Source organism: Pristiophorus japonicus, chromosome 1 (assembly GCF_044704955.1).
Source record: "Pristiophorus japonicus isolate sPriJap1 chromosome 1, sPriJap1.hap1, whole genome shotgun sequence".
Classification (NCBI taxonomy): Eukaryota; Metazoa; Chordata; class Chondrichthyes; family Pristiophoridae; genus Pristiophorus; species Pristiophorus japonicus.
Genome location: NC_091977.1, coordinates 498,507,774 through 498,532,527, shown reverse-complemented (window position 1 = coordinate 498,532,527; position 24,754 = coordinate 498,507,774).

The window sequence follows — 24,754 nt, the reverse complement described above, 5'->3', positions numbered from 1 at the left end:
AAAAAGGGAGAAAGGGATAGACCGAGGAATTACAGGCCTGTCAGCCTAATCTCTGTAGTGGGAAAATTATTGCAAAAAATCCTGAGGGTCAGTATAAATCTTCATTTAGAAAGACATGGATTAATCAAGGACAGTCAGCATGGATTAGTCAAGGGAAGGTCGTGAATAACTAACTTGATTGAATTTTTTGAGAAGGTAACCAGGAGGGTCGATGAGGGCAGTGCGTAGGATGTGGTGTATGTGGATTTTAGCAAAGCGTTTGATAAGATCCCACATGGCAGATTGGTCACAAAAGTAAAAGCCCACGGGATCCAGGGCAAAGTGGCAAATTGGATCCAAAATTGGCTCAGAAGCAGGAAGCAATGGTAATGGTTGGTAGGTGTTTTTGTGACTGGAAGGCTGCATCCAGTGGGGTTCCGCAGGGCGCAGTGCTGGGTCCCTTGCTTTTTGTGGTATATATCAATGACTTGGACTTGAATGTTGGGGGTATGATTAAGAAGTTTGCAGATGACACTAAAATAGGCTGTGTGGTTGATAATGAAGAAGAAAGCTGCGGACCGCAGGAAGATATCAATAAGAACATAAGAAATAGGAGCAGGAGTAGGCCATACGACCACTCAATCCTGCGCCGCCATTTAATACGATCATGGCTGATCAGATCATGGACTCAGGTTCACTTCTCTGCCCGCTCCCCATAATTTTTTATCCCCTTATCATTTAAGAAACTGTCTATTTCTGTCTTAAATTTATGCAATATCCCAGCTTCCACAACTCTCTGAGGCAGCGAATTCCACAGATTTACAACTCTCTAGCAGAAGAAATTTCTCCTCATCTCATTTTTAAATGGGCGGCCCCTTATTCTAAGATTATGCCCTCTAGTTCTAGTCTCCCCTATCAGTGGAAACATCATCTCTGCATCCACCTTGTCTAGCCCCCTCATAATCTTTTCCGTTTCGATAAGATCACTTATCATTCTTCTGAATTCCAATGAGTAGAGGCCCAACCTACTCAATCTTTCCTCATAAGTCAACCCCCTCATCTCCAGAATCAACCTAGTGAACTTTCACTAAACTGCCTCCAAAGCAAGTATATCCTTTCGTAAATATGGAAACTAAAACTGCATGCAGTATTCCAGATGTGACCTCATCAATACCCTGTACAACTGTAGCAAGACTTCCCTGCTTTTATACTGCATCCCCTTTGCAATAAAGGCCAAGATATCATTGGCCATCCTGATCACTTGCTGTACCTGCATACTATCCTTTTGTGTTTCATGCACAAATACCCCCAGGTCCTGCTGTACTACAGCACTTTGCAATCTTTCTCCATTTAAATAATAACGTGTTCTTTGATTTTTTTTCTGCCAAAGTTTATGACCTCACACTTTACAACATTATATTCCATCTGCCAAATTTTTGCCCATTCACTTAGCCTATCTATGTCCTTTTACAGATCTTTTGTGTCCACCTCACACATTGCTTTTCCTCCCATTTTTGTATCGTCAGCAAACTTGGCTATGTTACACTCAGTCCCTTCTTTCAATGTACTGATCAGGTGGGCGGAACAGTGGCAAATGGAATTCAATACGGATAATGTGAGGTAATGCATTTGGGTAGGTCTAACAATGCAAGTGAATACACATTAAATGGTACGACACTAAAAAGTGTAGAAGAACAAAGGGACCTTGGAGAGCAGATCCACAGATCCATGAAGGTAGCAGGCCAGGTAGATAAGGTGGTTAAGAAGGCATATGGAATACTTGCCTTTATTAGTCGAGGCATGGAATATAAGAGCAAAGAGGTTATGCTTGAAATGTATAAAATTCTGGTTAGGCCGCAGTGTGCAGTTCTGGTCACCACATTACAGGGAAGTCTTGCTGCAACTATACAGGGTATTGGTGAGGCGACACCTGGAATACTGCGTGCAGTTTTGGTTTCCGGGGATGAGGGGGTTGACTTATGAGGAAAGGTTGAGTAGGTTGGGCCTTTACTCATTGGAATTCAGAAGAATGAGAGCTGATCTTATCGAAACATATAAGATTATGAGGGGGCTTGACAAGGTGGATGCAGAGAGGATATTTCCACTGATGGGGGAGACTAGAACTAGAGGGCATGATCTTAGAATAAGGGGCGGCCCATTTAAAACAGTGATGAGGAGGAATTTCTTCTCTCAGAGCGTGGTAAATCTGTGGAATTCGCTGCCTCAGAAATCTGTGGAAGCTGGGATATTGAATAAATTTAAGACAGAAATAGACAGTTTCTTAAACGATAAGGGGATGAGGGGTTATAGGGAACGGGTGGAAAAGTGGAGCTGAGCCCATGAGTAAGGGTGCAGAGGAGATTTACAAGAATGTTGTCTTGCCTGGAGAATTTTGTTATGAGGAAAGATTGGAGATGCTGGGTCTGCTTTCTTTAGAACAGAGGAGGCTGAGGGGAGACCTGATTGAGGTGTATAAAATTATGAGGGGCCTGGATAGAGTAGATAGGAAGGACCTGTTTTCCTTGGCGGAGGGGTCAGTAACCAAGGGGCACAGATTTAAAGTAAATCGGGGGAGGTTTAGAGGAGATATGAGGGGAAATGTCTTCACCCAGAGGGTGGTGGGGATGTGGAACTCACTGCCTGAAAGGGTGGTAGAGGCAGAAAGCCTCACCACATTTAAAAAATACTTGGATGTGCACTTAAAGTGCCGTAACCTCAGGGCTACGGACCAAGAGCTGGAAAGTGGGTTTAGGCTGGATAGGTCTTGGTCAGCCGGCGTGGACACGATGGGCCGAAATGGCCTCTTTCCGTGCTGCAAATTTCTATGATTCTATTAGTCTATGAATGGCTGTATCAAATAAACAGATAAAGGAGTATTATATGAATTTACTAAGTGTTGTCTGCTAATATTACCAGCAGGGTGGGCACTTGTATGTTTGAGCCAATGTTCATGTAAAGTTCCTGTTAATGTGTTGTCAAACATTGAAATCTTTATTTTCAACACTTTGCATTCTTGGACAGATTTGTGTGCACCTTTGGACATGGCTTTGTGAGTTGCAGTGAATGGTGAGACAGAACAGTAACCCTCCACAATGCTGATGAGTATGAAAGGAATGGCTTGGATATTGTAGGGATGCACTGTGTTTGTGGGCATTGGGTTGTGCCAACCTGATACATCATGTGGCACCCAGCGTGTGCAGCTTCAAGTGAAGTAACTCTGGCCATTGTGAGGCCATTCCTGGCATCCTGGGTGCTGATGCCCTCTGTCCTGTGCAGCATCAGTTGATTGCGGAAAAGGTTGGCGTTGTTGTTGGGGCTGCTTGTATGCCTGGTGATGCTGGTGTTGGGGCTCATCATGGTCAGATTCTGAGGATCAAGGTGCGAGAGTGTAAAATGTACCCATGCTGATGGAATAGAAAGCAGTTGAGGTTGAGATAACAGAAGCAATCTGTCAATGGTGAGAGAGTTTGCTGCAATGAGGTGACACTGGCTGAAGAGTTTGTTCCAAATGCTTTCAGCCTGCATAACCCTCAATCTGTGCATCAAAGTGAGAAGCAGCAGCTTGGAAAGTGAACATGTGTTATGTAGGGTTTGACAGAAACAAATGATTAAAAATCTGAGACAGTGCCTGTTAATTGCTGAAACCTCGAGTCACCACTATGTTAACATGATTCACATTTAGCTAACTTTTGTATAAGAATAATGATAGAGATAATAGGATACATATGTACGTGCTTCAGAGTAGACAGTTGGAATATATCTGTAATCAAAGACAGTCAGCATGGATTTGTTAAGGGAATGTCGCATCTTACTAACTTGATTGAATTTTCTGAGGAGGTAACAAGGAGGGCCGATGAGGGTTGTGCATTTGATGTACTGTATATGGATTTCAGCAAAGCATTTGATAAGGTCCCACATGCCAGACTGCTCACAAAAGTAAAAGTCCATGGGATGCAGGGCAAAGTGGCAAGTTGGATCCAAAATTGTCTCAAAAGGCAGGAAACAGAGGATAATGATTGATGGGTGTTTTTGTGACTGGAATGCTGTTTCCAGTGGGGTTCCACAGGGCTCAGTACTAAATCCCTTGCTTTTTGTGGTATACATCAATGATCTAGACTTGAATATAGGGGGTATGATTAAGAAGTTTGCAGATGATACTAAAGTCGGCTGGGTGGTTGAGAATGAAGAAAAAAGCTGTAGACTGCAGGAAGATATCAATCAACTGGTCAGGTGGGCAGAACAGTGGCAAATGGAATTTAATCCAGAGAAGTGTGAGGTAATGCATTTGGGGAGGGCTAAAATGGAAAGGGAATACACATTAAATGGTAGGACACTGAGAGGTGTAGAGGGACAAAGGGACCTTGGAGTGCATGTCCACAGATCCCTGAAGGTAGCAGGCCAGGCAGATAAGGTGGTTAAGAAGGCATACAGAATACTTGCCTTTATTAGCCAAGATAGAATCCAACAGCAGGGGAGTTATGCTTCAAATGTATAAAACACTAGTTAGGCCACAGCTAGAGTACTGCATGCATTTCTGCTCACCACATTACAGGAAGGATGTGATTGCACTAGAGAGGGTACAAAGGACATTTATGAGGATGTTGCCAGGAGTGGAAAATCTTAGCTATGAGGACAGATTGGAGAGGCTTGGTATGTTTACCTTGAAACACCTCACTGAGGTGTATAAAACTATGAGTAGCCTCGATATAGTGGATAGAAAGGACCTATTTCCCTTGGCAGAGAGGTCAGCAACCAGGGGGCATGAATTTAAAGTAATTGGTAGAAGGTTTAGAGGGGATTTGAGGAAAAATTTCTTCACGCAGAGGGTTGTGGGGGTCTGGAACTTACTGCCTGAAAGGGTGGTAGAGGCAGAAATCCTCAACACTTTAAAAAAGTGCTTGGATGTGCACTTGAAGTGCCATAACCTGCAGGGCTACAGACCTAGAGCTGGAAAGTGGGATAGCCTCTAGTTGGCCGGCACAGACACGATGGGCCAAAATGGCCTCCTTCCATGCGGTAAATTTATGATTCTATGAGTAGATGATTGTAAAACCACAGGAATCAGGCAATACTGGAGGAAGTATGAACTTTGAAACACTTGCAAAACAGAAAATAGGAACCATCTGTACGACACGTACATGCTGGGACATCAGGAGGCGTTCGTATAATCAAAATGTGACCAGAATCCAATCATTTTGGTCTAAATGATCCATAGAAACATAGAAACATACAAATTAGGTGCAGGAGTAGGCCATTTGACCCTTCAATAAGATCATGGCTGATCATTCAACCTCAGTACCCTTTTCTTGCTTTCTCTCCATACCCCTTGATCCCTTTGACCGTAAGGGCCATATCAAACTCCCTTTTTGAATATATCTAATGAACTGGCCTCGACAACCTTCTGTGATAGATAATGACACAGGTTAACCACTCTCTAAGTGAAGAAGTTTCTCCTCATCTCAGTCCTAAATGGCTTACCCCTTATTCTTCGACTGTGACCTCTGGTTCTGGAACTCCCACAGCAATGGGAACATTCTTCCTGCATCTAACCTGTCCAATCCCGACAGAATTTTATATGTTTCTATGAAATCCCCTCTCATTCTTCTAAACTCCAGTGGATACAAGCCCAGTTGATCTAATCTCTCCTCATATGTCAGTCCTGCTATCCCGGGAATCAATCTTGTGAACCTTCGTTATACTCCCTCAATAGCAAGAACATCCTTCCTCAGATTAGGAGACCAAAACTGAACACAATATTCCAGGTGTGACGTCATCAAGGCTCTGTACAACTGCAGTAAGACCTCCGTGCTCCTATACTCAAATCCTCTAGCCAAGAAGGCAAACATGCCATTTGCCTTCTTCACCGCTGTTGTGTATCTGTAAAGCATGCACTCCCATGTTCCGCCATCAGGGAGCTCATCGTCTGAAGTCCCAAGGAATCACAGCATCCCTTGGGAGCACTGTATATAAGCCAGCCCTAAGGCCTGTTCCTCGCTCTGGAGTGTCTTATTAAAGACTGAGGTCACTGTCACTTTAAACTCCCAGTATGCAGCCTCATCTGTGTTAGGAACACAATAACTGGCGACGAGAATACGAATTCAATGCAAAGATGCAGCAAACTGTGGGCATCCTGGAGAAGTTCTCGGAGGGTGAGGACTGGGAAGCCTATGTTGAATGGCTAGACCAGTACTTTGTAGCCAACGAGCTGGACCGAGAAGGTGCCGCTGCAAAAAGGAGAGCGGTCCTCCTCACAGTCTGCGGGGCATCGACCTACAGCCTCATGAAGAATCTTCTGGCTCCAGTGAAACCCACAGATAAGTCATATGAGGAGCTGTGAATACTGGTTCGGGAGCATCTTAACCCGAGGGAGAGCCTGCTGATGGCGAGGTATCGGTTCTACACGTGACAGCGATCTGAGGGTCAGGAAGTGGCGAGCTAGGTCGCTGAACTAAGGTGACTTGCAGGGCAATGTGAGTTTGATGGCTACCTGGAGCAAATGCTCAGAGACTTTTTTGCACTGGGTATTGGCCACGAGACCATCCTACGAAAACATTTGACTGTAAAGACACCGACCCTCAGTAAGGCCATTGCGATAGCACAGGCGTTTATGTCCACCAGTGATAACACCAAACAAATCTCTCAGCACCCAAGTGCTAGCAATGTTCATAAATTAACTGGAACTGTGTTTGCGAGCAGAAATGTACAGGGCAGTCTGCAACTGCCAGCAGGACTCAGGTGACCCAGATGACTGAATCCCCAACAAAGGATGAACACAAGGCAATTCACACCTTGTTGGCGTTGTGGAGGCTTCCATTCAACTTATTCATGCTGCTTCAAAGGGTATGTTTGCAAGATCTGTGGAACAGTGGGGCACCTCCAACGAGCTTGCAAATGAGCTGCAAGCTCTGCAAAACCTGCTAACCACCACTTGGCAAAGGAAGATCGGTCCATTGTGGATCAAAGCAATTTCGAGCCTCAGAGAGAGGAGGCAGATGCTGAAGTACATGGGGTGCACACATTTTCGACGAATTGTCCACCTATAATGCTGAATGTAAAATTGAATGGCTTACCCGTAGCCATGGAACTGGACACTGGCGCTAGCCAATCCATCATGAGTACAAAGATATTTCAGAGACTGTGGTGCAACAAGGCACTCAGACCAGCCCTGAGCCCCATCCACACGAAACTGAGAACGTACACCAAAGAGCTTGTCACTGTCCTGGGCAGCGCCATGGTCAAGGTCACCGACGAGGGCACGGTGCACGAACTGCCACTCTGGATTGTCCTGGGCAATGGCCCCACACTGCTTGGAAGGAGCTGGCTGGGCAAAATCCGTTGGAACTGGGATGACATCCGAGCGCTGTCACATATCGATGAGGCCTCATGTACCCAGGTTCTTAACAAATTTCCTTCCATTATTTGAGCCAGGCATTGGAAACTTTTTCGGGGCAAAGGTGCTGATCCACATGGTCCTAGAAGCACGACCCGTTCACCACAAGGCGCAAGCGGTACATCACATGATGAGGGAGAGAGTGGAAATCGAGCTGGACAGGCTGCAACGCGAGGGCATCATCTCTCCAGTGGAATTCAGCGAGTGGGCCAGCCCGACTGTTCGAGCACTCAAAAGTGATGCCACAGTCAGGATTTGCGGCGATTATAAAGTAACTATTAATCGTTTCTTGCTACAGGACCAATACCCACTACCTAAAGCAGATGACCTATTTGCGACGCTAGCAGGAGGCAAGACGTTCATCAAGCTCGACCTGATTTCGGCCTACATGACACAGGAGCTGGAGGAGTCTTCGAAGGGCCTCACCTGCATCAGCACGCACAAGGGACTGTTAATCTACAATAGATGCACATTTGGAATTCGGTCGGCTGCAGCGATCTTCCAGAGAAACATGGAGAGCCTACTCAAGTCGGTACCACATACGGTGGTCTTTCAGGACAACATATTGGTCACATCGCCGGGCACCGACAAAACCTGGAGGAGGTCCTCCAGTGACTGGATCACGTAGGGCTGTGACTGAAGAGGTCAAAATGCGTCTTCATGGCAACAGAAGTGGAATTTTTGGGGAGAAAGTTTGCGGCGGACGGCATTCGGCCCACAGACGCCAAGACAGAGGCTATCAGGAATGCGTCCAGGCCACAGAATGTCATGGAGCTGCGGTCGTTCCTGGGACTCCTCAATTATTTTGGTAACTTCCGACCGGGGTTAAGCAACCTTTTAGAGCCCCTACATGTGTTATTGTGTAAAGGTGAGAACTGGCTCTTGGGAAAAAAAACAAGTAATTGCTTTTGAGAAAGCTAGAAACATTTTATGCTCCAACAAGCTGCTTGTATTGTATAACCCGTGTAAAAGACTTGTGCTAGCATGTGACGAATCGTCGTACAGAGTCAGGTGTGTATTACAACAAGCTAACATTGCGGGGAAGTTGCAACCTGTCATCTATGCTTCCAGGAGCTTGTCTAAGGCCGAGAGGGCCTGCAGCATGATTGAGAAAGAGGCATTAGTGTATGTGTTCGGGGTAAAGAAAAAGTACCTGTTTGGCCTCAAATTTGAGCTGGAAACCGATCATAAGCCTCTCACATCTCTGTTCGCTGAAAACAAGAGGATAAATACTAATGCCTCAGCCCGCATACAAAGCTGGGCACTCGCGCTATCAGCGTATAACTATACCATCCGTCACAGGCCAGGCACCGAGAACTGTGCGGATGCTCTCAGTCTACTACCATTGCCCACTACGGGGGTGGAAATGGCACAGCTGCAAACTTGTTGATGGTGGCGCAGCCCGCTGACTTGTTGATGGTCATGGAAGCGTTTGAAAATGATAAATCACCTATCACGGCCCGCCAGATTAGGACTTGGACCAGCCAAGATCCTCTGCTGTCCCGAGTAAAAAACTATGTACTGCATGGGAGCTGAGCCAGCATCCCCATTGAAATGCAAGAACTAATCAAGCTGTTCCAGCGGCGAAAGGACAAGCTGTCCATTCAGGCAGACTGCCTGTTGTGGGGTATCCATGTATTGCTACTCAAAAAGGGCAGGGAGACGTCCATCTCGGATCTCCAGAGCACACACCCGTGTATAGTAATGATGAAAGCGATAGCCAGATCCCACGTGTGGTGGCCCGGTATCGACTCTGACTTAGAGTCCTGTGTACGGCAATGCAGCTTGTGTGCTCAGTTGAGCAACGCGCCCAGAGAGGCACCACTAAGTTTGTCGAACTGACCCTCCAGACCACAGTCGAGGATCCATGTCGACTGTGCGGGCCCATTTCTCGGTAAAATGTTCCTGATGGTGGTGGATGCTTTTTCAAAATGGATTGAATGTGAAATAATATCAGGAAGCACCGCCACCGCCACCATTGAAAGCCTGAGGACCATGTTTGCCACCCACCCTGCCTGACATACTGGTCAATGACAACGGGCCATGTTTCACCAGTGCCGAATTTAAAGAATTCATGACCTGCAATGGGATCAAACATGTCACCTCGGCCCCGCTTAAACCAGCCTCCAATGGGCAGGCAGAGCGGGCAGTCCAAACCATCAAACAGAGCCTTAAACGAGTCACAGAAGGCTCACTCAAAACCTGCCTGTCCCAAGTACTGCTCAGCTACCGCACGAGACCCCACTCACTCACAGCGGTGTCCCCGGCTGAGCTACTCATGAAAAGAACACTTAAAACCAGACTCTCGCTGGTTCACCCCAACCTGCATGAACAGGTAGAGAGCAGGCGGTAGCAACAAAATGTAAACGATGGTCGCGCCACTGTGTCACGGGAAATTGATCTGAATGACTCTGTGCATGTGCTAAACTATGGACATGGTCCCAAGTGGATCGTGGGCACGGTGATAGCTAAAGAATGGAATAGGGTTTTTGTAGTCAAACTAGAGAATGGACAAATTTGCAGAAAGCACCTGGACCAAACGAGGCTGCATTTCTCAGACTGCCTTGAACAACCCACAGCAGACACCACCTTTTTCGAGCCCACAACATACAGCCAAAGGACCAACGACACCATGCCGGACCAGGAAATCAAACTCATCACTCCCAACAGCCCAGCAAGGCCAGGCTCACCTAGCAGCCCTGCAGGGCCAACAACATGCCAGCCCAGCGAGGGCACAGCCAACACACCAGAACAGACATTTGTACAGAGGCGGTCCACCAGGGAAAGAAAGGCTCCCGACCACCTCACCTTGTAAATGGTTTTCACTTTGACTTTGCGGCGGGGGAGTGATGTTGTGAATCTGTAAAGCATGCACTCCCATGTTCCGCCACCAGGGAGCTCATCCACTGAAGTTCCAAGGGATCCCAGTATCCCTTGGGAGCACTGTATATAAGCCGGCCCCTAAGGCCTGTTCCTCGCTCTGGATTATTAAAGACTGAGGTCACTGTTACTTTAACCTCCCTGTGTGCAGCCTCATCTATGTTCGGCACACAATAACCGCCTGCTGTACCCTCATGCCAAATTTCAATGACTGATGTACCATGACCTAATATCATCATTATCATCACAGGCAGTCCCTCGAATCGAGGATGACTTGCTTCCACATCAAAAAGTTCACAGGTGTTTCAATGAAGGACCTAAAATTCCAGGTCCAGAACTAAATCTTGAAGGGTGGAAGATGCCTGTGCGTGGATTTTTTTAAAGTGTGGTGGTCGTTGCACACCAGTCACCACACGGGCTTTACTGAGCTCGACCATTATCCAGTGGCAAGAATTAACCAAGACAACTGGAGACCAGCTCTGCTGCACGGACTTATTGTGCACACATATCACAGTGTGGGCTGGCCCCTGCTGCCCCTGGGCCCTTGTGTCTCTGGGCCTTGATCATATCCCTCTACAATCTCTCGACACTCCTTCGCCCCGACCTCACCGCTCCTGCTGTACCTGTCCACACTCCAATCACCGACCTGGATCTTGGTGATGTACTTCTTCAGTGCCGTTGCTCTCCTGCTCCAGCACATGCTGCTGCCTGGAGTGTTATGCCACTACACTGCTCCTTCTACTCCCCGGCCTACTCCAATGGTGCTCGCAGGCCTAGAGCTGGAAAGAGGGATTAGACTGGATATCCTCTTGTTGGCTGGCACAGACATGATGGGCCAAAATGGCCTCCTTCCATGCTGTAAATTTATGATTCTATGATTCTATGAGTCGACGATTGTAAAACCGCAGGAATCAAGCAGTACTGGAGGAAGTATGAACTTTGAATCTCTTGCAAAAGCAGGAACCATCTGTATGACATGTACATGCTGAGACATTAGGAGGCGTTCGTATGAATAAAATGTGACCAGAATCCAATCATTTGGCCTAAATGATCTATAGAAATATAGAAACATAGAAATTAGGTGCAGGAGAATGTCATTCGGCCCTTCAATAAGATCATGGCTGATCATTCAACCTCAGTACCCTTTTCCTGCTTTCTCTCCATACCCCTTGATCCCTTTGACCATAAGGGCCATATCTAACTCCCTTTTGATATATCGAACGAACTGGCCTCAACAACTTTCTCCAGTAGAGAATGCCACAGGTTAACCATTCTCTAAGTGAAGAAGTTTCTCCTCATCTCAGTCCTAAATGGCTTACCCCTTATTCTTAGACTGTGACCCCTGGTTCTGGAACTCCCCAGCAATGGGAACATTCTTCCTGCCTCTAACCTGTCCAATCCCATCAGAATTTTATATGTTTCTATGAAATCCCCTCTCATTCTTCTAAACTCCAGTGGATACAAGCCCAGTTGATCCAGTCTCTCCTCATATGTCAGTCCTGCCATCCCGGGAATCAATCTGGTGAACCTTCGCTGTACTCCCTCAATAGCAAGAAAGTCCTTCCTCAGATTAGGAGACCAAAACTGAACACAATATTCCAGGTGTGGCCTCACCAAGGCTCTGTACAACTGCAGTAAGACCTCCCTGCTCCTATACTCAAATCGTCTAGCTATGAAGGCAAACATGCCATTTGCCTTCTTCACTGCCTGCTGTACCCCCATGCCAAACTTCAATGACTGATGTACCATCACCTAATATCATCATCAGCATCATCACAGGCAATCCCTCGAATGGAGGATGACTTGCTTCCACGTCAAAAAGTTCACAGGTGTTTCAATGAAGGACCTAAAATTCCAGGTCCAGAACTAAATCTTGAAGGGTGGAAGATGCCTGTGCGTGGATTTTTTTAAAGTGTGGTGGTCGTTGCACACCAGCCACCACACAGGCTTGACAGAGCTCGACCTTTATCCAGTGGCAAGAATTAACCAAGACAACTGGAGACCAGCTCTGCTGCACGGACTTATTGTGCACATATATCACAGTGTGGGCTGGCCCGTGCTGCCCCTGGGCCCTCGCCTCTTCTGGCCCCCGAACTCGCGCCTCTCCTGGGCCCCGATCATATCCCTCTACAATCTCGCGCCACTTCTTCGACCCGACCTCACGCTCCTGCTGTACCTGCCCATGCTCCAATCACCGACCTGGATCTTGGTGACGTCCCTCTTCACTGCCGTTGCTCTCCTGCTCCAGCACGTGCTGCTCCCTGGAGTGGTATGCCACTACGCTGCTCCTTCCACTCCCTGGCCTGCTCCGATGGTGCTCGCAGGCCGAGAGCTGGAAAGTAGGATTAGACTGGATAGCCTCTTGTTGGCCGGCACAGACACGATGGGCCGAAATGGCCTCCTTCCATGCTGCAAATTTATATGATTCTATGATTATATGAGTAGATAGTTGTAAAACCGCAGGTGAGGCACGAGCACCCCGACGGGGGATAAATGAGAAGGACGACAGAACTTCGGTGACACACCTAGAGGAAGAAGGTCAACTACGGTCAACAGAACACAGCAAGAACAGAAGATTGCTCCAAGAGAGCTTCGAAGCAGGAACTGTCATTCCCAAGTCTCGCTGTATACCTTTTGCCTTTGCTGAGTATTTGTCATGTATCTTACATTATTATATATAACTGTATCCTAACATGCTATACATGACTGTAATAAGATATGACCTGTAACCACCAGCATACCGTACCACCAGGGGTGCACTTGCAAGAGACAGGTATATAAGGACAGGTCTCAGGCAAGTGCAGCATTTCAGAGATGTGAAATAAATGTGCAGGTCCAGAGTGACCTTGACTTCACTACATGCCTCGTGTGAATCTGTACTGAGGGGACAGGACTTTACAGTATTAACTTTGTATATCTTTGTGATACTCAATAAATTCTCTGGCTTGATTAAAGAACGTGAGCCAATACCTTGCAGGTCAAAATTGGTCAAGAATCCCAGGTGAGATGGGTTGGGTGTCCTCTGTCTCATAAAGGTTATCATATTGAGTGTTCTCCCACGGTGATAACTAACAGTGAAGTGGGAGCGTTTATACTAGAATTCAAGCTGTCACTTATCAGCTGATTCAATGGAACTCAACTTCTGCCTCAGATTGACAGGCGGGGTCCAAGAGCAGCTTGGAAGCTGTGGGCAAGCTGTTAAAGTCAAAAGGTAAGGTTAAATTGAATCTTAAGGGCTTGTCAACAAGCCAATAATTGTTTAAATTAGTTTCACCACTGTTGATATTTGGATGTGCTCAGCACTGGCAGACCCAACATTAGAAATGTCCAGTCTGCACGTTTTGTCAGCAGGGTCCCCACCTGCTGTCAATCATTTTAAACTTAACATCTTACCTGCCACCCATCCCGTCTGCTGAGTGCCGGCAAAATTCTGGCCAATGTTTTAGGTCAATGTTCTTTCATCAGAACGGGAAAAGTTTAGAGATGTAACAGGTTTTAAGCAATTACAGAGGCAGGGAAAGAGGAGAGGGGAGGAAAGAGCAAAAGGAAGGGTCTAAGGTAGGGTGTACGGCAGGAGAGATTAAATGACAAAAGGGATGATGGTGCAAGGTGAAAGGAGGTGGTAATGAGACAAGTAAAGAAACAAAAGATGAGTCTAGAGGACGTGTAAATGAGAATATCAGAATCATCAGCAACAACTACTCTCCGATAAAAGGAGCAGAGGTTAGGAACGGAAATTGTTGAACTCAATGTTGAGTCAGGATGGCTGTAAAGATATTGCCTGACCTGAGTATTTCCAGCATTTTCTGCTTTTATTAATGATTTTCTCATAGTTGACACTATTGAATTGTCTGCATATCGGACTGATTCCTCCAAGTGAATCGATTATTTCTGTGGACCACTGCACAACAGCAGCCAATATTTTATGATAGTGACAGTACTGATCAATGAATCACTCAATAACTTAAATCCAGGAGATAAGGGCATTCTCCCAGCATTTTAATAGAAAGAAACCTGCCGATATATTGGAAAGGTTTGAACTGGCTTTCCAGAAACTTTTAATAGCCAGAATTTAACACTGGGAGCAAAAAAGCAAACAATCTCCAGTTGCTGTAAATCTGAAGCAAAAAGCAGAAAAAGCTGGAAACATTCATTCAGTGGTTCGGTGGAGAGAACAGAGGAATTAAACTGACTGGCCTGCTGAGTGTATCCAGCATATTCTGGTTTTGGTTAAAAGTGGGAGGACAAGATAAAGCTGCAAAAGAAAAGCATGAGATCTTAGGTTTTATAAATAGGAACATCCAGTACAAAAGAGGTAATGCTAAATCTATACAAAACATTGGTTAGACCACAGTTAGAATATTGCTGACTCCTGTATGTAATTGAGAGACAGAGAGAGAGAGAGAGATACATGACAGTGTATGTCTTTAAGAAGGATAGCAAAGCCATGGTGAGGGTAAATATATTCACTAAGATGATCATCAAGAATGAAAAAGTTTAGATGAAACAGATTACAAAATCCGGGGCTTTTTTTCATCAGAACAGAGAAGGTTAAGAGGAGAAATGACAGAAGTGTTCAAATTGATGAAATTCATTGACAAGGCTGAGTCGGTTGGTGAATAGAGGGTATAAATTTAAGATAGTCAGGTTAAGAATGAAGGAAGAGGATAGGATTTTTGTTTGTGGACTGATTGTTGTAACATGGAGTACCCTACCAGTAAGGGTGATGGAAATTGAATCCACAAAAACCTTTTAAAAGGGAAGTGGATAAATATTTGACAAAATGAAAAGGATATGGTGAGACAGCAGAGAACAGGGAGCAGTGGAAAGCTCTTTCTGCGAGTCAGCACTGGCCTCATTTTATGCTATAAAATACAATGATTCTAATTATAACTGAAGCATTTTCAGACTGACGGATCCAAGTAATTATTTTATTACCCCTTCAGATTTTTAGATGCTATTTTTCATCCTCTCATTTGTGGTTTCCTCTGTGCCTGTAATTGATAAAGTGCTGACCAGTCCAATCTTTGCAAAAGTCCCCGATGTCCCTTCTGTGCTACAACGCTGCTCGGCTTTCTCTTGTCAAATTATGTTCATTCTGGTGCCACTTTTAAGCAGAGGCTAGCCACCTAAAGCAAGAAAAAGCCCGACCACACTGCAGCAACTCACGAAATTTACTTCAGCCCCTTGACTACCACCAAGGAAGATAAGAGCAGCATCATCACTTGAACACCATCCCATTCAAATTGTGCTCAAAGTCACGCACCACCCTGACTTCAACATATATCACCATTACCAAAGCACCATGAACGAAGGGTCAAAATCCTGGAAGTCCTTATCTAACACCATCATGTGACCACCATCGACATGATTAATGAAGAAGGGCTACTGCTATTTTCTCACTGCGATGAAGTGTTAACAACGGGCCCAAGTTTCGGGCCGCGCCTAGAATGGCGCAGCCCCGACCTGGACGCCTGTTTTTCGCGCCATAAAGTGCGCCTAAAAAAAACTTGTCTATTCTCCAGCTCCTTGCAGGCCCTCTGGAGCTGGGCGCGGTGCAGCACGAGCTGTGGGGGGCGGAGCCAGTTCCCTGCGCTGGAAACAGTGCCGGGAACTCTGCACATGCGCGCTACAGTGGGCGCGCATGTGCAGTAGCTCCAGGCACCCAAAACTGTGTGGGAGGGGCCCGAAACACACAGCCCCTAGCCCTGGCCGAATGGTCTCACTGGGGCTGCATGTATAAGGCTGCCTCCCACGCCCAGCCCCTGCTTCCTCCCGACCCGACTCCCGCTTCCCCCCACCCGCCCCCGTCTGCGCCACTGCCCCGGACCCGACTCCCCGGACTGGACCCGACCCGCGCTCCCCCCCACCACCCCACCCGACCTGACCTCCCTCTCCCTCCCCCCCACCCCCTGACCAGACCTCCCTCCCACCAGCCGCCCCGACCTGACCCGCGCTCCCGAACCCCGCCCCCCAACCCGGACCGGACCCGACCCAACCTGACTTCCCTCCCCCCGCCCCCGACACGAACCGACCCGACCCGACCTCCCTCTGCCCCCCCACCCCCCGACCCGAACCGAACCGACCCGACCTCCCTCCCACCCCCAGACCCGACCCGCGCTCCCTCCCCCCGACCCGAACCAACCCGACCTCCCTCCTCCCCCCCCACCCCTGACCCGACCCGACCTGTGCTCCCGACTGCCCCCCCACCACCCCCCCCGGACCGGACCTGACCTCCCTCCGCCCCCGCCCGACCCGACCCGCGCTCCCGACCCCAGACCCCGGACCCAACCTGACCCAACGCCACCTACCTGTAAATCCGGTGCTGGGGACGGGCCCCGCCCGAAGTCTTGGGCCCGGCCGGGCCCGGCCCGTTCAGCCTCCCTCTCCCTTCCCCTTCTCCTTCCCCCCCGTCTCCTTCCCCCCCTTCTCCTTCCCCCCTCCCTCTTCTCCCCTTCCCTCCCCCCTTCTCCCCTTCCCTCCCCCCTTCTCTCCCCCCCCTTCTCTTCCCCATCCCCCCTTCTCTCCCCCTTCTCTCCCCCCTCCCCTTCCCTCCCCCTTCTCCGCTTCCCCCTTCTCCCCTTCCATCCCCCCTCCCTCTTCCCTCGCCCCCTCTCCCCCTTCGCTCCCCCCTCTCCCCCTTCCCTCCCCCTTCTCCCCTTCCCTCCCCCCTTCTCCCCCTTCCCTCCCCCCTTCTCCCCCTTCCCTCCCCCTTCTCCCCATTCCCTCCCCCTCTCCTCCCCCTCTCCCTCCCTCCCTCCCCGCCCCCCCTCTCCCTCTACCCACCTCCCTCCCCCTCCCCTCGCTGTCAGAAACACAGACACTGACAGACAGAGAGTGAGAGACACACACAGATAGACAGACAGAGAGATAGAGACACTGACAAAGACACACTGGGGGGGGGGGGGGCATCCCAGCACGCTGTTGGAGGGCTCCCGGTGCTGCAGTTGGTAAGTAGAAAATGTTTTATTTATTGATTTAAAAAAAATTATTTCTTATTAATTTTTTTGATTGATTTATTGGTTGATTTATTGATGTTTTATCATTTATTATTGATGATGGCTCTTTATTTGTAAAACTGAAGTGTTTAATGTTAGTAAACTTCCCTTTAAACCCCCTCCCCCCCATTCCCTACACCTGATTTGTAACCTGCACCTGATTTTCTAAGTGCAGACAAGGTTTTTCTGAGCATGCAAAAATCTACACTTACTCCATTCTAATTTAGTTTGGAGTAAGTTTTCACTGACAAAACTTTCAAAACGGGCATAAGTGGCCGGACACGCCCCCTTTTGAAAAAAAAAATCTGTTCCAAACTGAAACTGTTCTGATTGACTAGAACTGGAGCAAATTAAATGCGGAGAATTGCAATTTCTAAGATACTCCATTCTAAACCAGTTGCTCCAAAAAAACAGGAGCAACTCAGGCCGAAACTTGGCCCCAATAAGTGCAGCCTTCCCAGCATCGCCCACATCCTGTGATCAAATGAGAAGAAACGGTAATTTTGTAAGATGACTGAACAGAGGTTAGCAGCCCAACAGCCAGTCATGGCAACCATCATTTCTGATAAAACAACCAATATTTTAGAGGCTGTGAGGACTAGGGTAGAGAAGCTTTTTATTTTTTCATAACCCAATTGGCAGTACATAACTTCCTCAAAAAACATAATCAAGTGTTTGGATGAGATGAAGTAAGGTGGGAGGAGACTTGTGTGGAGAATAAAGACTGGCATGGACCTGTCGGGCTGCATTTCCTGACATGCTGTAAATTCTATGTAATTCTAAAAGCAAAAATAAAGACTTGCATTTGCACACCTTTCCCTCTGATGGAATCGTGTCAGAATTCCATGCTGCCTGACCAACATTCTAACCAGATCTCTATCTTAACTGTAGACCCTTGGTTCAAGACTTCCACTAGGAAGTCCTCAATGAATTTCAGGGAGAAACATAGAAACATAGAAACATAGAAATCTACAGCACAGAAGGAGGCCATTTCAGCCCATTGTGTCTGCGCCGGCCGACAAAGAGCCGCATGGCCCTTCGTCCGCAGCCCTAAAGGTTACATACAAACCCATGAACAATAACAGAAAGGCAAAGAGCACCCAGCCCAACCAGTCCGCCCCACACCACTGCAACATCTACATTCCACCCCAACCGGAGCCATGTGATCTCCTGGGAGAGGCAAAAACCAGATAAAAACCCAAGCCAATTTAGGGAGAAAAAATCTGGGAAAATTCCTCTCTGACCCATCCAGGCGATTGAAACTAGTCCAGGAAATACCCTGCCGTATTCTATTCCCTGCAGTACTTATCATTATATCTGCATCGACCAACAAAAGATCATCTAGTTTAATCCCAATTACCAGCTCTAGGTCTGTAACACTGCAGGTTACGGCACTTTAAGTGCCCATCCAACCATCTCTTAAAAGTGGTGAGGGTTTCTGCATCCACCACTCTTCCAGGCAGTGAGTTCCAGATCCCCACAACCCTCTGAGTAAAGAAGTCCACCCTCAAATCCCTGCTAAACCTTCCACCAACCACCTTAAAACTATGCCCCCTTGTAAAAGCCCCCTCCACCAATGGAAATAGACCCTTACTATCCACTATGTCCAGGCCCCTCAATATTTTGTACACCTTGATGAGGTCTCCTCTCAAGCTCCTCTGTTCCAATGAGAAGAAACCCGGCCTATCCAATCTGTCCTCATAACTAAGATTCTCCATTCCAGGCAGCAGCTTCGTAAATATCCTCTGCACCCTCTCTAGTGCAATCATGTCCTTCCTATCAAGAAAGATTGGATCAACTGGGCTTGTATTCACTGGAGTTCAGAAGAATGAGAGGGGACCTCATAGAAACGTTTAAAATTCTGACGGGTTTAGACAGGTTAGATGCAGAAAGAATGTTCCCAATGTTGGGGAAGTCCAGAACCAGGGGTCACAGTCTGAGGATAAGGGGTAAGCCATTTAGGACCGAGATGAGGAGAAACTTCTTCACCCAGAGAGTGGTGAACCTGTGGAATTCTCTACCACAGAAAGTAGTTGAGGCCAATTCACTAAATATATTCAAAAGGGAGTTAGATGAAGTCCTTACTACTCGGGGGATCAAGGGTTATGGCGAGAAAGCAGGAAGGGGGTACTGAAGTTTCATGTTCAGCCATGAACTCATTGAATGGCGGTGCAGGCTAGAAGGGCTGAATGGCCTGCTCCTGCACCTATTTTCTATGTTTTTATGTCTATGTTTCTATAATACGGCGACCAGAACTACACGCAGTACTCCAGCTGTGGATAACCAAAGTATTATACAATTTAAGCATAACCAACCTGCTCTTATATTCTGTGCCTCGGCCAATAAAGGCAAGCATTCCGTGTGTCTTCTTAACCACCTTATCCACCTGGACTGCTACTTTCAGGGATCTGTGGACAAGCACTTCAAGGTCCCTTTCGTTCATCTACGCTATTAAGTGGCCTACCGTTTAATGCATCATTTACATTTAATAAATGACTTTGAGGTACAGTGACTTATGTGTAAGCAAGTATGGAAATCTTTTGCACACAACAAAATCTTACTTTCAGAAATGACATGAATAGGCAATAAATCTGTTCTTTTGCAGTGTTGGATGCAGAATGAATCTTATTGAGAGCATGGGAGAATTCCATGATCTTTTTTGAATAGCGCCACAAGATCTTTATGGTTTCACTTGAATCACCGAAACAGGCAGATCAGACTTCAGTTAGCATTTCACTTAAAGGATAGCACCTCTGACACTACACAGGAAGAGCGGGTTAAATTATTATGGAGTACACTTGATTTTATTGGTAGTGATCCAACAATTACAGGTGGTGATCACCTCGATTACACCTTATGCCATACTTACATTTCATAAATACCTCAATGTTGGTCACCGCCTCGGTATATAAATGCAGTGCTCAATGTGGAATTGAGCCATACATACAGGAAGGACCGATATTCAATCCCTCAATTGCAATGAGTTAGGCTAGCTCAGCTAGCAATGACAGGGGTGCTACATTTAGCCTTAGCACCCTTGGACTAGGAAGTTTAAAAATCAGCCAAGGTTTCAATTCTTGGTTTCTATTCCGTGACCTTTCTGGAAAGTACGCATGTGTGTACATTTGGTTAGAATAGAATTGGGCTCTGCTTTGATGACGCCCATCGTTGAATTTCGAAATCCTATTGAAATAAGCAGCAAGATTGTGAGGACTTGAAAAGCTAAAATAAAGCAATGTTTTCGTGCTGATATTAACATAGATTGTCAGAATAATGAACATTGAGCTTTTCTGAGTCTGGGAATTAAAGTGCATTGTCAATGTAGTTCAAATATAACTGCCTTGAGGTTCGAGTTAAAATACATTATCAGGGTAGTGGCACTGGGGCTCTATAAAAATATGCTGCATACTTTACATGACTTAAATCAGCACTTGAAGCTTTATTTCATTGAATATTTGGTACAGGAGCGGGAACAGTTTTAGGGCTAGAATTTCCCCAAATTCCGCCACCACCGGATTGCCGCCCAAATACTGCTAAGATTTTAAAATTACCACAGGCGAATAATTCTACAAAAGAAGGAAAAAAATGGACCTTACACCCTGATTCTCGGCGGAAAACACAATCCTGGGCCGATTGGGCGGAACTTACTAAAATTTAAACTAAAAATAATTTTTTCAAAATACAAAAAATAAATAATAATAATACATTCTCAGGTCCCTTTTACACATAATCGCTAAAAAAGAAAGTAAAAGAAAACTTAACATACCTTTTTTTGCAGGGCTTCATACCTACCACCCAGCTCTGGCTGGTTTTTCGTGGGCGTTTTTTTTTTACTTACCTATGGGTCACCGCTGGGACAAAACTCAGGTATGTGGTTTTTGGAAGGTGCTCACCGGCGGTCCACTCCCCAGCGGTATTTCGAAACTGCAGGCGGAACTGATTTCCAAAATTTCCGCTGGGTGGTTTGCCGCCCAAATCAACCAATACTGCCGAGAAACCGAGCGGAGATGCCGTGGAAATTCTAGCCCTCAGTTTTTATTTCTGCTCCACCCGTCACACTCCTTCTTATGCCCTTCATAATATTTGCACTGAAATTTGCTGAATCTATGGGCTAAAATTTCCATGGCATCGCCACCCGGTTTCTTGACGGTATTGGTCGTTTTGGGCGAAAACCGGGTCGGCGAAAATTTCCACAAAGAGTTCCACCGATGGTTTTGAAATACCGCTGGGGAGCAGACCGCTGGCTCGCACCGTTCATAGATCGCCATCGCCCGTTTTTTGACTCAGTGGTGACCTGTAGGTAAGTTGAAAAAAAATGCCCACAAGAAGCAACGGGAGCTGGGCAGTGCTGGGCGGTAGCCCTGCAGAAAAAGGTAAGTTAATGGGTTTTTAATAATTATTTTAAAATTATCTTACAGTGATTAAGGTGAAAAGGGTCCTGAGAATGTTTCCTGATTTTTTATTTTATGTATTTTGAAAAAATATTTTTTTGTGTTTTTCTCCTCCTCGGCCCAACCCGCAGCTTCGGTCTAAATTTTAATAATTACCGCCCATTTTTTTTAAGAATCTCCCAATCGGCCCAAGGTTCCATTTTCCGCCGAGAATCGGGGTGTAATTCCATTTTTTTTTGCCGGGTGGATTTTTTTCTTTTCTTTTATGGAATTTTTCGCTGGTGGAAATTTGAAAATCTTAGCGGTATTTTGGGCAGCAGTTCGACGCTGGCGGATTTTTTTGAAAATCTAGCCCTATGTAATTTCAATGTTGGATAAATCCGTGAATTGCCTGGAAGTGGAACTTGATGGTTCATCTCTATGATTTGTGCACCATTTTCTAAACTGTGAAAGCTGGATAAATAAATCTTATTAATAAAAAAAGCTGTGTACAATTTCTAGTGTCTGGGATAAAATAAAACTGGGACAATGATAGAAAAAGGCAGCATGTCAGTCAGTAGCTGAAAGAAATAAGCTGCATTTATGTTACATTAGTGCTTGCTGGCTCCTGATGTGCGGGTCTCCCACATCTGGAAGCAACACCAAAGGAACCTCACAGTATTCACTAAGCCCAGTGCTTGAGGAAGGCTTTATTAAGATGGGCCTTCCTGGCCACTGGCCTTACTCAATCGGCAGATACCAATTATTGCAGATCACCACAATTGCACCTTCTGCCATATTACGTTGTATAATAACTCAATGATGGTCACCACCTCTGTATATAAAGACAATCCTCAGTGTGGAACTGAGCCATACATACAGGAAGGTCCCATATTCAATCCCTGGATTGCAGTCACTACCTCAGTTAATAATGACAAGAGTGCTACTTTTGGCCTTCACACTCCTGGACTATGAAGTGTAAAAATCAGCCAGGGTTCCCACTCTTGGTTTCTATTCAGTGCCCCTTCTGGAAAGTATGCATATGTGAACGATAGGTTAGAATGGGATTGGGCTCTGCTCTGATGTCGTCCATAGCTAAATTTCAAAATCCCATTGAATTAGGCAGCAAGAATATTACATTGTGAGGTCTTGAAAAGTTATTGGCTGGGACACAGGAAATGCTGTTTGCTTTTCTTTGACTAGTTTGCACTCTTTGTCAAACTAGTTGGTTGATTTGAGCTGTCAATGGTTCTTTCTTCTCTCCTTGATTTTTCTTGGGCGATGTGCTTGCAGTTCCTTTTAGTTATATAAAAGATTCCTAAGCCTGACTGTGCCATTCTGATAAAGAATCCAGCTGAAACATGAATCCTGATCTATTTCTTTCATTTACTGATAAACCTGTGTTAGCCGTGGCTCAGTGGTAGCACTCTCACCTCTGTGTCATAAGGTTGTGGGCTCAAGTCCCACAACAGAAACTTGAACAGATAATCAGTGTAGTACTGAGAGTGTGCTGCACTTTCGGAGATGTTGTCTTTTGGACAAGACATGAAGCCTGCCCTCTCAGATGGACATAAAAGCTCCCACACCACTATTTCGAAGAAGATCAGGGGTGTTCTTCTGGTATCCTAGCCAACATTTGTCTCTCCACCAACACCTAAAACAAAAGATCTGGTCATTTATTTTATTGCTGTCTGTGGGAGCTTGCTTATGCATACAAATGGCTGCCATGTTTCTGACATTTCAACATTGAGCACACTACAAAAGTACTTAATTGACTGTAAAGCACCTTGGGAAGCCCTGAGATTGTGGAAGGTGCTTTATATAGTGTGCATTTCTAGAATTTCCTGTTTTTAATTTCTAGTGTCCAATGGATCAGTCACGTGACAGGAATATTGCTTGAATGGTGTGGTCTTCAAGCGACCTTTAATAACACAATCCCGAACTGGACTAACCAGCTACAATAAATGAATTTTGCAACTCGAACAATGAGTGTGTAGAAATGTTCTTCGAAGGACAAATCTAAAGCATTAGGATTCTGGGACAGCCACTGAGATATGTGGCATTAGTGATTGCTTTTATATCAGCAGAGGTGCGTGAGTGATTGACCAGGAGCTGTCAACTGACTGGCTTTATTATTTCCCAGCAACATTTGTTTATATCTTAAGACTTCTTAGTTTCAATAATCTTTTCTGCCTGATATTGTCCCGACCTTGGGATCTCTGTAGAATGGTGGGATTAAACACAGAGAAGCTGCTGTGGCAAGAGTTGAAAGGTCAGAGGTGAACATTTGTTCTTGTTTTCGCTGTCAGCCTCGTCCTGTCTGATTCCAGCTTCATTGACAGCAGGAACTCTTATGCAGAACAGCATGTGCAGCATTGATTTACTGTAACTTTCATCTGACCTTTGCATGGAAGATGAACTAAGACCAAAGTGAAACAATGCTCAGGTTTTATCTTCATCCCTCCTGAATGCATGCAGTCTTCCTCATCTATTTTTGGGATTGACTGATACACCCCGACTCCCCCGCCCCGCTTCCCCCACAGTGAGTACAGAATAAGCGGTATATTTTATTTATTGCACAGAAACAGAGACACATTGAATCTTTTGACTTTTGTATTAATTCTTAGTTACTGGATGCTTTTTATCTTAAATTCTTACTAAGATAACATCTTTCGGTTTACGTGGTTTGCACTTATTTAACATGAATTGCAACCAAAGATAAAGTAGTTAATGACAGTATTGCATAACTTAAAAATGGTAGCCCAAATCTGTACTCTGATGCAGTTCAAATATTCACAAGCATTCTTCTTAATGTGATCTGCAGGGACCAGGTAGACATTTCATCTGGCCTATTTTATTATTCAATACAGCTAGCTTGCTAGTACATAGATAGTTACACGCAGTCTACAGCATGGAAATAGGCCATTTGGCCCAACTGGTCTATGCTGGTGTTTATGTTGCACACAAGCCTCCTTCCACCTCTTCCTTTCTCCCTCACAAGCTTATCTAACTTCCCCTTAACAATATCAATGCTATTTGCCTTGACTACTCCTTGTGGTAGCGCGATCCACATTCTTACCATTCATTGGGTAAAGATGTTTCTCTTTGAACTACCTCATATTTATGACCTCTAATTT